This window comes from Varanus komodoensis, unplaced genomic scaffold (genome assembly GCF_004798865.1).
Source record: "Varanus komodoensis strain SLA01 unplaced genomic scaffold, ASM479886v1 scaffold13_3, whole genome shotgun sequence".
Taxonomy (NCBI): domain Eukaryota; kingdom Metazoa; phylum Chordata; class Lepidosauria; order Squamata; family Varanidae; genus Varanus; species Varanus komodoensis.
In genome coordinates this window covers 10,788,469-10,800,398 of record NW_025335409.1, presented here as the reverse complement: position 1 = coordinate 10,800,398, position 11,930 = coordinate 10,788,469, and positions in this window count along the sequence as shown.

Below are 11,930 nucleotides of genomic sequence, written 5' to 3'. Positions count from 1 at the left end.
TGCAACCAAAATTTTCATTTGATGTTACAAGTACCCTCCCCACCCAAAAGCAAGCCCATCTGGGAACTTCTGGGAAAGAGTCGGGGCTGGAACAGGACTAACGCTCATCCCTACCCATCCATGAAAATGAAGGAACTTGTGGTGGATGCACTGCTTGGTCGAGTGATGTCTGAACATATTCAGTCTGCCTTTAAAAAAAAGCAACTTAGAATCACAAAATTAAAATTAGAAATACGCTCTCAGTGATTAGTGTTGCATGTCAGAAAATCAAATCTGACACTGTTTAAATGGATGTGCAAATCTGGATCATAGCAATAATTTGCATCTGGAACAGCAAAATAGCATGCATAGCCAGTTACTTCAACTCAGCAGATTCCTATCATTTCTGTATATATTCAATTTACAGATTAAGCCGATTGGCATTTTATATCTAGATGAGTAAAATATGGATTAAGGGCCCATACAATTGAATGATCTCTGAGTAGGCAAGAATCTGTTTTCACTTTATATATCTTAAACCTTTCACAGGTGAGGTTGATCCAACAAGACCTATAGCTTTGTTTGTGCAGCCCACACTTCCTCAGAATCACACTTCCTTTTAATTCTGGAATCTCATTGCCAAGGACAAAGACCGAAAGAGACGGAGACGACAAAGGAAAGGAATAGAGAGCCAGTGTGGTGTAGTGGTTAAGAGCATGGGACTGGGACTCAGGCGATCTGGGTTCTAGTCCCCACTCAGCCATGGAGCCACCTGGGTGACTTTGGGCCAGTCACAGACTCTCAGCCCAACCTACCTCACAGGGTGGTTGTTGTGGGGATAAGATGGAGGAGGAGATGTAAGCTGCCTTGAGCCCTTTGCAGGAAAAAGGCAGGATATAAATGGAAAAATAAATGGAAATAAAAAATAAAATAAATAAGCTCAGCTGCAGAGGAGACCCATGGCAAGGAGACTCACTTTGTCTAGCCCACAGTCTGAGGCAATCTAGCTCAGGGCAAAGATCAAAGGCAGGCGTGTTCAACCTTGCCCAGGGACCTGTGCCTCCTCCTTCCCATTCCCACTCGTCCAGCCCAGGCCACGGGGCTGGTGGTGAAGGGCAGCAGGAGCTGCGCCTGCCTCCTGTTCATTGGCTATCAAACAGGCTGGCAGTAGCAATGAGGAGAAGCACCAGCAGCTGTTGACACTGGCTGTGAGAAAGCAGACTCACTGGGCAGGAGGACCATTGAGGGCATCTTTCCCAGGGTCCCTCAAAGCCCTAATGCTTGAGCTGCATCTGGACCAGCTCCTCACTGGGTCATGATAGGAGACTTTTGGCCAGACAGGTGAGGACCCTACAGTAGTTTGGATCAGGAGTACAGATCCTCTTTCGTTCTGAGAGCCACAGGGAGGCTTTGCAGACACGCTTGGGAGCCACTTTCCATGGTGGGCAGAGCTGAAGACAAAAGGGATCTGACAAAAAATACCAGTGCATTTTAGATTAAATCCAATCTAGATTACACTTAGATTAAAGAGTGTATTTCAGTAACTAAGCTTTAGGAGAGGCATGCCAACTTTTTAGAATTGTCCGCGGAGGGGGATTTACACCGAAACCAGGAAACCACCCAATGATTGGTAGTTTCCTGGTGGTACCAGGAAAAGAACCAAGATCTTCTGGGAAATCCCAGAGGGCCAAACTTGGCCTGAAGTTGTGCACTGCTGGGTTGGACTCTGATATCGAATTGCCCCCTTGCCTGAAGGAAAAGGCTGCTGCGGTGATGACAGAGCAGTGTGGCTTTATGGTTAGGGTGATGGACTGAAGCTCAGGAGATCTGGGGTCTGGTTCCTGCTCAGCCATGAGGCTCCCTGGATGACTTTGGCCAGACACACTCAGTCTAGCCTACCTCACAGGGTTGCTCTTGTGAGCATACAATAGAGAGGAGGGGAATCCTGTAAGCCACCCTGGATTCCTTGCAAAGCAGAAGAAAGGTAGGGTATAAATTTAATTCACTACCAACTACTATGCTCCAAGTACGCAGCACCATTCTATTGGCCTTATTTTTTAAAGCACATGCCTTGTACTTTCCCCTCTCTTAATCCTGAAGTCAAAACTACTGCAAACAATCCTACTACTTCTGCATTCAGAACTAGTGCACAACAGTCTTAGAAGGCTGTAGTGTGACAATCATCTCACCACTGATGGGGTGTGTGTAGGTGATACTGCCACTGCCTAATATTTCGTGAGACTTGTTTGAAGAGAACTATGGGAAGCCTGGTGCTTTATTTGCAACCAGTGCAGTGGTAGTATAGCAACACAAAGCAATTTTTGGTAAGATTCTGGAGATGAAATGTCGTCTTATGTGGCTTCTCCGTCCTGTCAATGGAAGAGGCATCTCTTTCCTTGATCCTGGGGAGGTCATGACTCCTAAGTGACTGGAGCTCCTCAGCTGTTGCAGCTTTTATTTGGAGCTCTCCATGATGCACAGCTCAATCTCCAAAACAGGATCTTCACCATGGGGTACCTTGGAGAGCTCTATAAAGCAGAGAAGAAAAGCTGCAGTGGATAAGGATCTCATCGACAGGAGTCACACACCTGCCTTTCTTTGTTCTATGTACTTTTATTAATGGTTGCAAAACCAAACTAAAAAATCCACAGAGGCTCACCAGAGTTGCAACTGGATTATAAAGAATTAAAAGCACATGCAAAAAATAGAACTTTCTCTAGACTGAGTTCTCCTGATGTGTTGGATTACGACTCCCAAAGCTGGCTGACAATTATGGAAGTTATCAGTTGAGCATATCTGCAGGGTGTTATTTAGAGAATGCTAACAGAAAAGATTTATTTTTATTTACTATATTTAAGTACTACCCAATAGCCAAAGCTTTCTGGGCAGTTTACAGAAATTAAAACCCTACAATGCAACATAGTGAAACATCATGTAATGTCTTTAAAAATTTGCAGCTGAAGAAAACTGTAGTAAAATCCAGCAGCACCGGAAAATCTAAGAATAGCACACATGTGCTAAAAACCTCCAGAAAACAAAAAGAGGTTTCAGCTAACACCAGAGAGACCACACTACAGGGCAACTCTTGGAAAAAGGAACATAAGTAAACAGTAAACAGGTAAGTTGAGTGACAAACCAGTTAAAGAAAAGCAGAAGAAATGTTGTGCAAATTGTGACCACCAACAACAGCCAAATTGCAGGAACAACAACAATAACAAAAGAGAGATTGTGTGATATTAGAAACAAAAGCTGAAACATATTTTTCAGAATATAATACAGGTGAAAATATGCTCAGAATATGAAATGGTTAAAATCAAGGTTTAGTCATGGAAAACAAGAAACATGAAAATGGGTATTTATTCTTTTCTCTTTTTTTACATTTTCTGTCTCAATAGTTACTATATTCTATTTAAAGCTTGCTGAAATGTTAATTTCTTTGGAAGGATGTCAAAATACACATTTGCTTTTGTCTGATTTGTGCTGATGTAAAATTTGGAGATGATTTTTTTCTTCTCAAAGATGCTAATTTTCTCCTCCTTTATATTAGCAAACACTCCAGTAACAATCTATTCCTTCTAAAGGATATAGGCAAGGTTATTCCTTTTATCTTTAAGCCTCGTCATTGTCCATACTCATCAACTATATTCTTCTTTTCTCTCATCTCTTGGAATGATACTTTTCCACTTATGTTCTTTTGTCATTTTTAATGGTTAACAGAAAATCAGACTTAGAAAATGGATTTGCATTGTGAAAACCATCTTTGCCAGACATGGTCTGTGTTGGAAGCCAAGTTCATTGTAAGTGAGTAGCAATCATATGAAAGAACCCTCAAAGTAAGATGAAGAGGTATCCCCTGTGGTCTTCTTTTCATAATGCCTCCAGTGTGATATCAGTTTCCCAGATGTTTTTTTAAGAGAGATGTCTTGATATTGGAATTGGCAATAAAATCTGCTGACTGAACTCTGGGCATGTATTTCTGGGAAGGATCAATGCATCATGCTTGCTCCAGAATGCTGCTGAGGTCAGCTTGGGTGTGATAAGCACTAATGCTACTAGAGAAGCAGAAGAAATTGTTCAGTTTTTATTTTAACTTAGGGCACAACCCAGTGGGGCTGCCCACCAGGAACCTTCTGATCTCGGAGGATCTTGAGCATCCTGCACAGTGCAGAAGGAGCACGGAGGTGATCTTTGCTCCACCCTGATCTTTGCTCTGGTGCTTCAAGTGTGGAGGGAAGGCAGCTGATGGATCCCTGCCTCCCTGTTCCTGGAATGCCCTCTTTCTCCCTTTGACGAGATCTCTCTTACAGCTTCAGAGGTGCAGCAGATGCAGCTCCTCCTGCACTGGTTGTGAGGGCAGGGAGAGCAAGCTGACCACAGATCCCCAGCTCCAAGGTCAGAACTCTTTCCTGACCTCAGGGCTGGGACTCCAGACAGTACAATGGCCCTTTAGATGGTGTGCAGGGGCCATGGGAGTGCTTCTGGTACTTGATTTTGCATTTTTCCAAGCCAATATGGAATCAAAGGCTCAGGTCACGATTCACATTTCTGCACATTTTGAAATAGGGTTCCCCAGTCAAAAAAGGTATACAACAATGGATATCTTAGGTAAAAATGCACATATAATTATATATATTAGTGGGAAAAACCCTTTTAAAATGCATTCTATTCATAGGCTTGCAAGCTATTCACATTAGACAACATTACATATAAAAAGCAAATATATTTGGAAGAATGCTGGGCCAAAGTCAAATAGCTATTGGTATGAACTTGTAAAGCAGTAAGCAACTTGAGGCCTGGTTACCTAAAGAATAGTTTCCCTCCATGTATAACTGCCTGAACTCTAAGATCAACTTTAGGAGCACTTCTGCAATTGCCTCACTGAATGAGATGAAGCGAGTGGCTTCTAAAGAAAGGGCCTTCCCAGTGGTGGCACCCAGGATGCCTTCCAGGGCCCTATCTGCTTACCTGACATCCATCGATCAATCGATCGACTGATGGATAGATAGATATAGTCAGCTTTTCAGTATCTGGTGAAAACCTTTTATTTTCCAGGCTTTTTGGCTTTTCAGTTTTAAAAATCACATTAGTGGATTTTTACAATGCTGCAGACTTTCATCTTGGTTATTGCTCTGGTTTTATTCTGTCTTAAGGTTTTATGTTATATTTTACTATGTTGATGTATGTTACAGTTTTACATTTTTCTGAGAATGCTTTGACTCATGGGTAGTACAGAAATGTAATAAATGCAAATAAACAAATAAATGTGTACACATTTCTATGATTTTTTTAAAGTTTCCAAATTCAGGATGAAACAGAGGAATCAAACTTTCAGATTAATCCTCCTGAAATATCACGCACTGCTCATACTTTTCCTCAAAGGGGTTCTAAAGTTGGCAATGATCTTACATAGGTAGCACAGAGAAGTCTCAAACACTGAGGGAAAGAAATTGGAGAAATGCAGCAGACAGAGCATGCAACTCAAGGGACTGTAAGAGAGGAATTCCTTCTCTATTAAGAACAAGCAAACTTCCAAATGCAGAAGGACAACGTATGTATTTAAGCCACAGCCTATGAAAATAGCTATATGCCAACTCGCACAGGTCGCACACAGTCCCTTCAGACCGCAGTCATCACCAGAGAACACCAGCTTCACGGGGGCTGCGCGTGCGTGTCATGGGACTGCCACCGTTCGATGCACTAAGCAACCTGTAGACACTTTGTGCACAGTACTGCAAATGTCACCTCCCTCTTGCGATGCGGTTCAAAATACATATCCACACCCATGTGGCTGCCCCAAGATGTGGTGCAGCCTGAGGTGAAGGACAAGATGAGGTCTCCCACACCAGCGTTTCGTGCACAGAAGTCTTCCTCCAACACTGGTGAAGGGAGTTGTTTCCTTCACTGCACCTCATGGTGACAGGTTGGTTTAGCACACTGGTCCCTAACACTTTCGGGCTGCCACCCTTTCCTTTTGGTGAACAACCCTGGTGTCCCCACACCTCTTTCTTTGTGTTAGGTCTATTGCTCTACTGCAAATTTAAAGCAACCAATCATTCCCCCCACCCCCGGTCTTTTGACTGCCCCCAGGGGAGCGGTACCACCCTCTTAGGGAATCACAGGTTTAGGGAATGCCAGGCCAAGCTGTGGGATCCGTGTGACCCTGCCACCAGTGGAAGCACACGGCCAATGGGGCCAAGTGGAATGGTTGGCAGAGGCTGTTGTTGCCAGCAGCCCCTCCATGCATAACACCCGCTGCATGGAGGCAGCTTCCTTGCTCTGCTTAATGCCCGCATGCGTCAGTGATAGTTGTGGGACCTCCCTCAGCTTGCGCTGCTAGGACAGAGCACAGCAAAGGCCAAGGGCCATCCAGTGTATTCCGACAGGCTCATGTCATGTAACCCTCTGTCAGCTGTGTGGTTAGTGTCCCAAGAATGGGCCAGCCTAAAATGGGCCATTTGTCTTAAGCGATCCCAGTTATTCAGGTCTCAGCCGCCCTCTGTTGCAAAGAAATTCCTCAGACGTTTCCTGCATTGTCGTCATGCTTTGATCTCGCATCATTCCCAAACGGACTCTACGGCAACCATTTTGAGTGCTTTGCCCTTCCCCTGAGGGCTTCCACATGCCACTCCTGTCGGGAACAGAGAGTGACTGGCAATAGCATCCCCTGAATAAAAATAGACACCAGCCCTACTGTGGTGAAGAAAATATCTTCTGGGTACAAAAATACAGGGGTATGATATCATGAGGCTATTATGATCTTTAGGCAAGCTGAAGGTCTCATCTCAGGCACTGTATTAGAGATGCTGTTTGGGAGTGGCAGAATTCTTCAGATTTTGTCCAAAAATATACTTCTTCTAGACCCAAAGCTCACCAACCTCAGTCTGCTCTGATGCATATGCATGAGAGAGAAAAAGAGAGATTGTGTGTGGAGCCTCTAAGAGTGCACAAGGCACATATTGTACTGGTATTTTGCAGTTGAACCCACACTTAAACAACTCCTCTAGTTGTGCAGAACTTGTGCCCATAGCCATCTCTGAGGTATTTGCCTCTGTGAGTACTGGAGGAAGTCAGGAACCAGGAATGGATGTGTGGGTGGAAGAGGAAGGAAGTTGGGGGCATGACTGACAAATCAGACTCAGAAAAGGTGCGATTTTAATCTGGCATGCCTTTGCTTATTCTAAAGCTAAGCTGCATTCACCCTTTGGTGCCATGTTCCAAAGAGATGGGATTACCAATTTAGTTGTTTTTTTTTGAAGGGGGGGGGCTTTCCAGAGTGAGTCCTTATAATACTTCCTGCTATCCCATCTGTCATCCATTTAAAAAGCTCTCTCTCTTTCCATCTGCACACTAAAATAAAAAAGAACTCCTCACAGTTTTCTGCCATGCCACAAGCATGTATTTCCTTTAGATGGCTGTTTTCAGCCATCTAGCTTTAGCACTAGGCATGGGGAAGATGGGGCACCAATAGAATTGGTGCCAGACCCAGCGTCCTCCCCTCACATCCCCTTCCCAGCTTTCCCCCTTTTGTTCTGTCCAAGGCCTACTTGTGCCCTCGGAGAGAATGCTGGGGCAGTTCTTTTTGCGCAGGCTGCAAAGTCAGTAGGGAAGACACCAACCCCCCCTTTGGGGGAGGGTCACAGGATCTACCTCAGAAATCCAGTTCTGAGATCACAGGAGCTCAGAAACTGGACCCAAAGCAGTCCTGTGGTGGGTCCCCCAGGTCAACATCAGGAGGCCATAGGAATGCACTTTAAGGACAGCTTTGAGAAAGGGATCAAACCCCATCACACTTCCAGTGCTTGAGCTGTGCGGACTCACAACTACACTTCGGAAAAAAATGTACTGTTTTGTTTTTTTCTTGCAGTTTTGGAGGGAATGGTTTTTTGTAAGTTTAACTTCAAATGGAGGTTCTATCTCATTCCTATCTACACTCAACCACAAAGGAATTTAGACATATTTATCCAACTGAAGACCTTGCTAACTTTATAGAGGATGCAATGCTCTATAAAGCATCTATTATCGCAGGCACCTGGGGGCAATGATGCAGAAGCTTACAAGTATCCAATGCAGAGCAGGAAGAGCAGCCAAAGGGATTTCTGCTTTCATACACCTCCCTTTCTACATTTCAGCTAGATTCCGATTTCCGGTTTCTCTCTCAGAACTCAAGTTTCCAGTCTCAGAGGCACAGCCAGCATGCTTCTTTCAGTGCAGGTTGGGTGGGGGGGAGTCCCAGAGGAGATCTTCAGCTCTGAGGCCAGAGCCAGTGCTCCGGGCTTGTATGTGTGAATCCAAACACTTCTTTGGCCCCCTAGACACTGTTCCAGGAGAACAGGATCACTCTCTTAGTAAGCTACTGCTCCTAACCTAAACAGTCCTGGATATTATTAAATAGAAAGCAATAGAACAGTGCCTTTTATTCATCTGGTATTGACTAATTAAAAAATGTAAAAGTTACATGCTAACTCTCATTAGCAAAGCTGAACTTTAAATAACAGGATTTCTTGAAACAGCTCTTGCACTGCAGACTAAACAGTTCTTCTGCATGTGCGGTTGTCCAGGAATGCTGCTTTTGGGCCATTCTGCTTTGCTGATGGATAATTTACAGAAGTGGTTCCCTCACATTTCTGTCTAATCTTAACAACTGTCAGTATTCTCAGAGCACCCATTGATCTAATTTTTGACAGGTGAGTGTGGACCTAGTGTTTAGAGATAAGAAACTGTAGCAGTTCACCAAACACTGAAGTTTGAAGGATTTGGGCTTTTCTATCTTGAAAGGAATTAAGGCAACACAGATGCTGTTGGATGATGACTCTCCCTGCCTACTGACCATCCTCACTGTGTCTGATAGGAACTGGAATCCAAGAATATCTGGTGTGCTACATGTTTGATTTAAGAAAAGGCTTGGCTGGCTTTTTAGATGTAAACATCTATAGTCATTTTTTCAGCTTCAGGGGCCAGGGTCTTCCCCAAAGCCAAGTGGCTCAAGGGCCAGCAACCCTTCCCAGGCTGTAGCTTTAATTATTTCTCTAAAAGGGGCAGGGAGCAAAGCCACATGGGAATATCTCTAACATCTGGTGCTGTGATGACATTTACTCCTACATTTTTTTGCAACCATCCTCAGTAGCAGAGACATTGCTTTTGGTAGCAAACCATGGAAGCAAAGACATTGCTTTTGAAAAGAAGACATTTTGGAGAAATGATCGGGGATTAGAGTCTGGGATCCTGTGGGCTTTGATTGTTCTTACAAGGTGGTCAGGCCACATGGGCAAGTGCCCTATTTACAGAAAGTAGGGATGAGTAAGGCATGCCATGGTTGTAGGGGGTGGGAGTGAAAATCTAATGTGTTTTCACAATTTGGCCACCTGGATTCTGATTCGTTTACCCTGTGCTAACACCAGCTCATTCAAGAAGCTGAGCTAGCTCATGGACTTTTGTGTCTTAGACAGGTCATTGTTTGCATATTTAAACACACAAAGAGAGAATGTGGGGGGGGGGAGAGAAAGAGAGGAGAGAGACATTTGCACAAATTATACTATTTGCACAAATTGGAAGCTGGAAACCGTGCAGGTTTTAATGTGATTTGTGCAAACTGTGTTCAAACTAAGTCATTTCCAGTTTTCAGTGTGTACAATCCACACAAATGTGTACAAACTGAGTAAAGTTACACAAATAACATCATTTGTACAAGTTTTCTTAGTGTTTTATTTTATCTTAATGAAAAATGCATGGCATAAAGATGGAAGTCTGTGGGGAGAAAACCCAGCTCATCCTGCTTCTGATCAGAAGGGAGCAGGAAGTCCATCAAGCTCAAATGAGCTGGACCTCCCATCATTGGCACATCTGTGGCAGAAAGATCAAACACACAGTGCACACTCGGCCCCTCACAGTGATTAGGTATATTATAATGTATATTCAAAAACAGCAGCAAAATAGATGATAAAATGCCTTGAGACATTCATGGGACTCAGTTCCTGGAGAGTGCTGTAAATGCCATGCATGCTCATCAAGAACTAGAACTCAGTTCCTGGACTGAATTCCTTAGTTTGGACTCCCGGACTGGAGTCCAGGGAGCCAAGACCAGGAAATCTGATGGATTCCTACCACCTATCACACATTCCTCTCTTCAGCCATGCCTGCCCTTGGTGCTACTGCAGATCTGTGAACATCTTCCTCTTCATGTCTGAAGCTGACCTCATGCACACATTTACCCAGAAATACGACTGCCTGTGCTTGACAAAACTTAACTTCGAGTAGGATCACACTATAAGAAGCTCTAAATGGGACCACTGTAGATTAAGCCTTATTGAACACAGAAAGACTTAGTTTCTGTGTGGGTGTGGGTGGAATGTAAGGCTGTTGTGCTACCACCCTTGAAGGGAAGCAAGTCCTGTTGAAACCAGGGTTGCATCTCAGTAGAAGCGCATAGGATTGAGTTGAGAAGTATTTTGCATGGGCTACTTCAATCTCTGGTTTAAAATTATATTTACAATTTAGCTTCTATACCACTAACCAAAGTACAACAAATGCAATAGTGATGAAAATAACAATAGCAATAACAAAATAAAAATAACAATATAACAGTAATCTAGGAACAATATAATAACAGATGAGAGTTAAAACATGATGAATTAAAACATAGTAAGTTAAAACTCTAAAACTACATGAAATCATGTTTGAAAAATCATACACAATAAAAATCAATCATTAAAATGTCTGGAGAATAGCCTGGCACCCAAAAGATCGTAAGGAAGGTGCCTGATGAACTAATTTCGGGAGGCTGCTCCACAGCACTGAGGTCTGCCATCTTCCTTACCTCCTTGAAGAATGGCTCTTTCAGAAGGGCCTCTGAACCCCATCTTACGGGTCAGGGAGGTACATATGGGAGAAAGAGGTCCTTCAGGTATCCTGGTCCCAAACCATTTAGGCTTTATATGTTAAAACAGGCACCTGAATTTGGGCTTGGGATTCAACTACATTTCTTTTCCTAAGTGCTGCATGAGCACTCACTTAGATAGTTTTTCCCATACATACAAATCAACCTTTGGTGAGTTCTGTATTACAATTTCAACAGGAAAAAACGGATGGAGCTTGCAGGAAATAGTCTTCATTTCTCCTTTCCTCCCCTTGCCTGCCGCCCATCCAGTCCTTTCCAAGTTTAGCATATGTAAGCTCTTTGAATTAGTTTCAGTCATAACTGTCCCTGAAGCAATATGGTAATGTCAAAAAAAAATGCGTGAACACATGTTTACTCAGAAACAAGTAACTTGCCATGTTCCAGAGGATTTTTAGTCTTGTCTCTTACCTTTTGCCCCTTCTGTTTGTCAGAACCTAGGACTCTTTATATACTAAATGAGCAATATTCCCTCCACATTTTTGCGCTCTCTCTCTCTCTCTCTCTCTCTCTCTCTCTCTCTCTCTCTCTCACACACACACACACACACACACACACACACACACACACACACACACACCTGACTGTGAATAATAAGGAGTGCTGGCATGCCCCCTCTTGACATAAGAATAGAGGGGGAAACCCTGCCAAGGGCTCTCATGTGCGCACAAACAGGTGCTGACCGGAATGGAGAACTGCACTGGGAAGCAAACCATCTGTATCATTTAACCATTAGCACCATGAGTGAAATCACTGCTAGAGCCACAGAAGTAACTGGCCAAGCTAAATGGTGTGCCAGTAGTACATAAGAACATAAGGAAAGCCATGCTGGATCAGACCGAAGGTCCATCTAGTCCAGCACTCAGGGTACATAATGGCAAAACAGCTGCCCACAGGATCCCTCAAGCAGGATGGGTGCAAGTTCTCCCCCTGCCCAAGCTCCTCAACAGCTGGTCTATGCAGGCAGGCCGCCTCTGGCGAAGGATGAAGCACGTAGTCTGTAAGACTAGTAGCCACTGAAAGCCTTCTTCCAAGAATCTGCCCCATCCAATAGTACAAC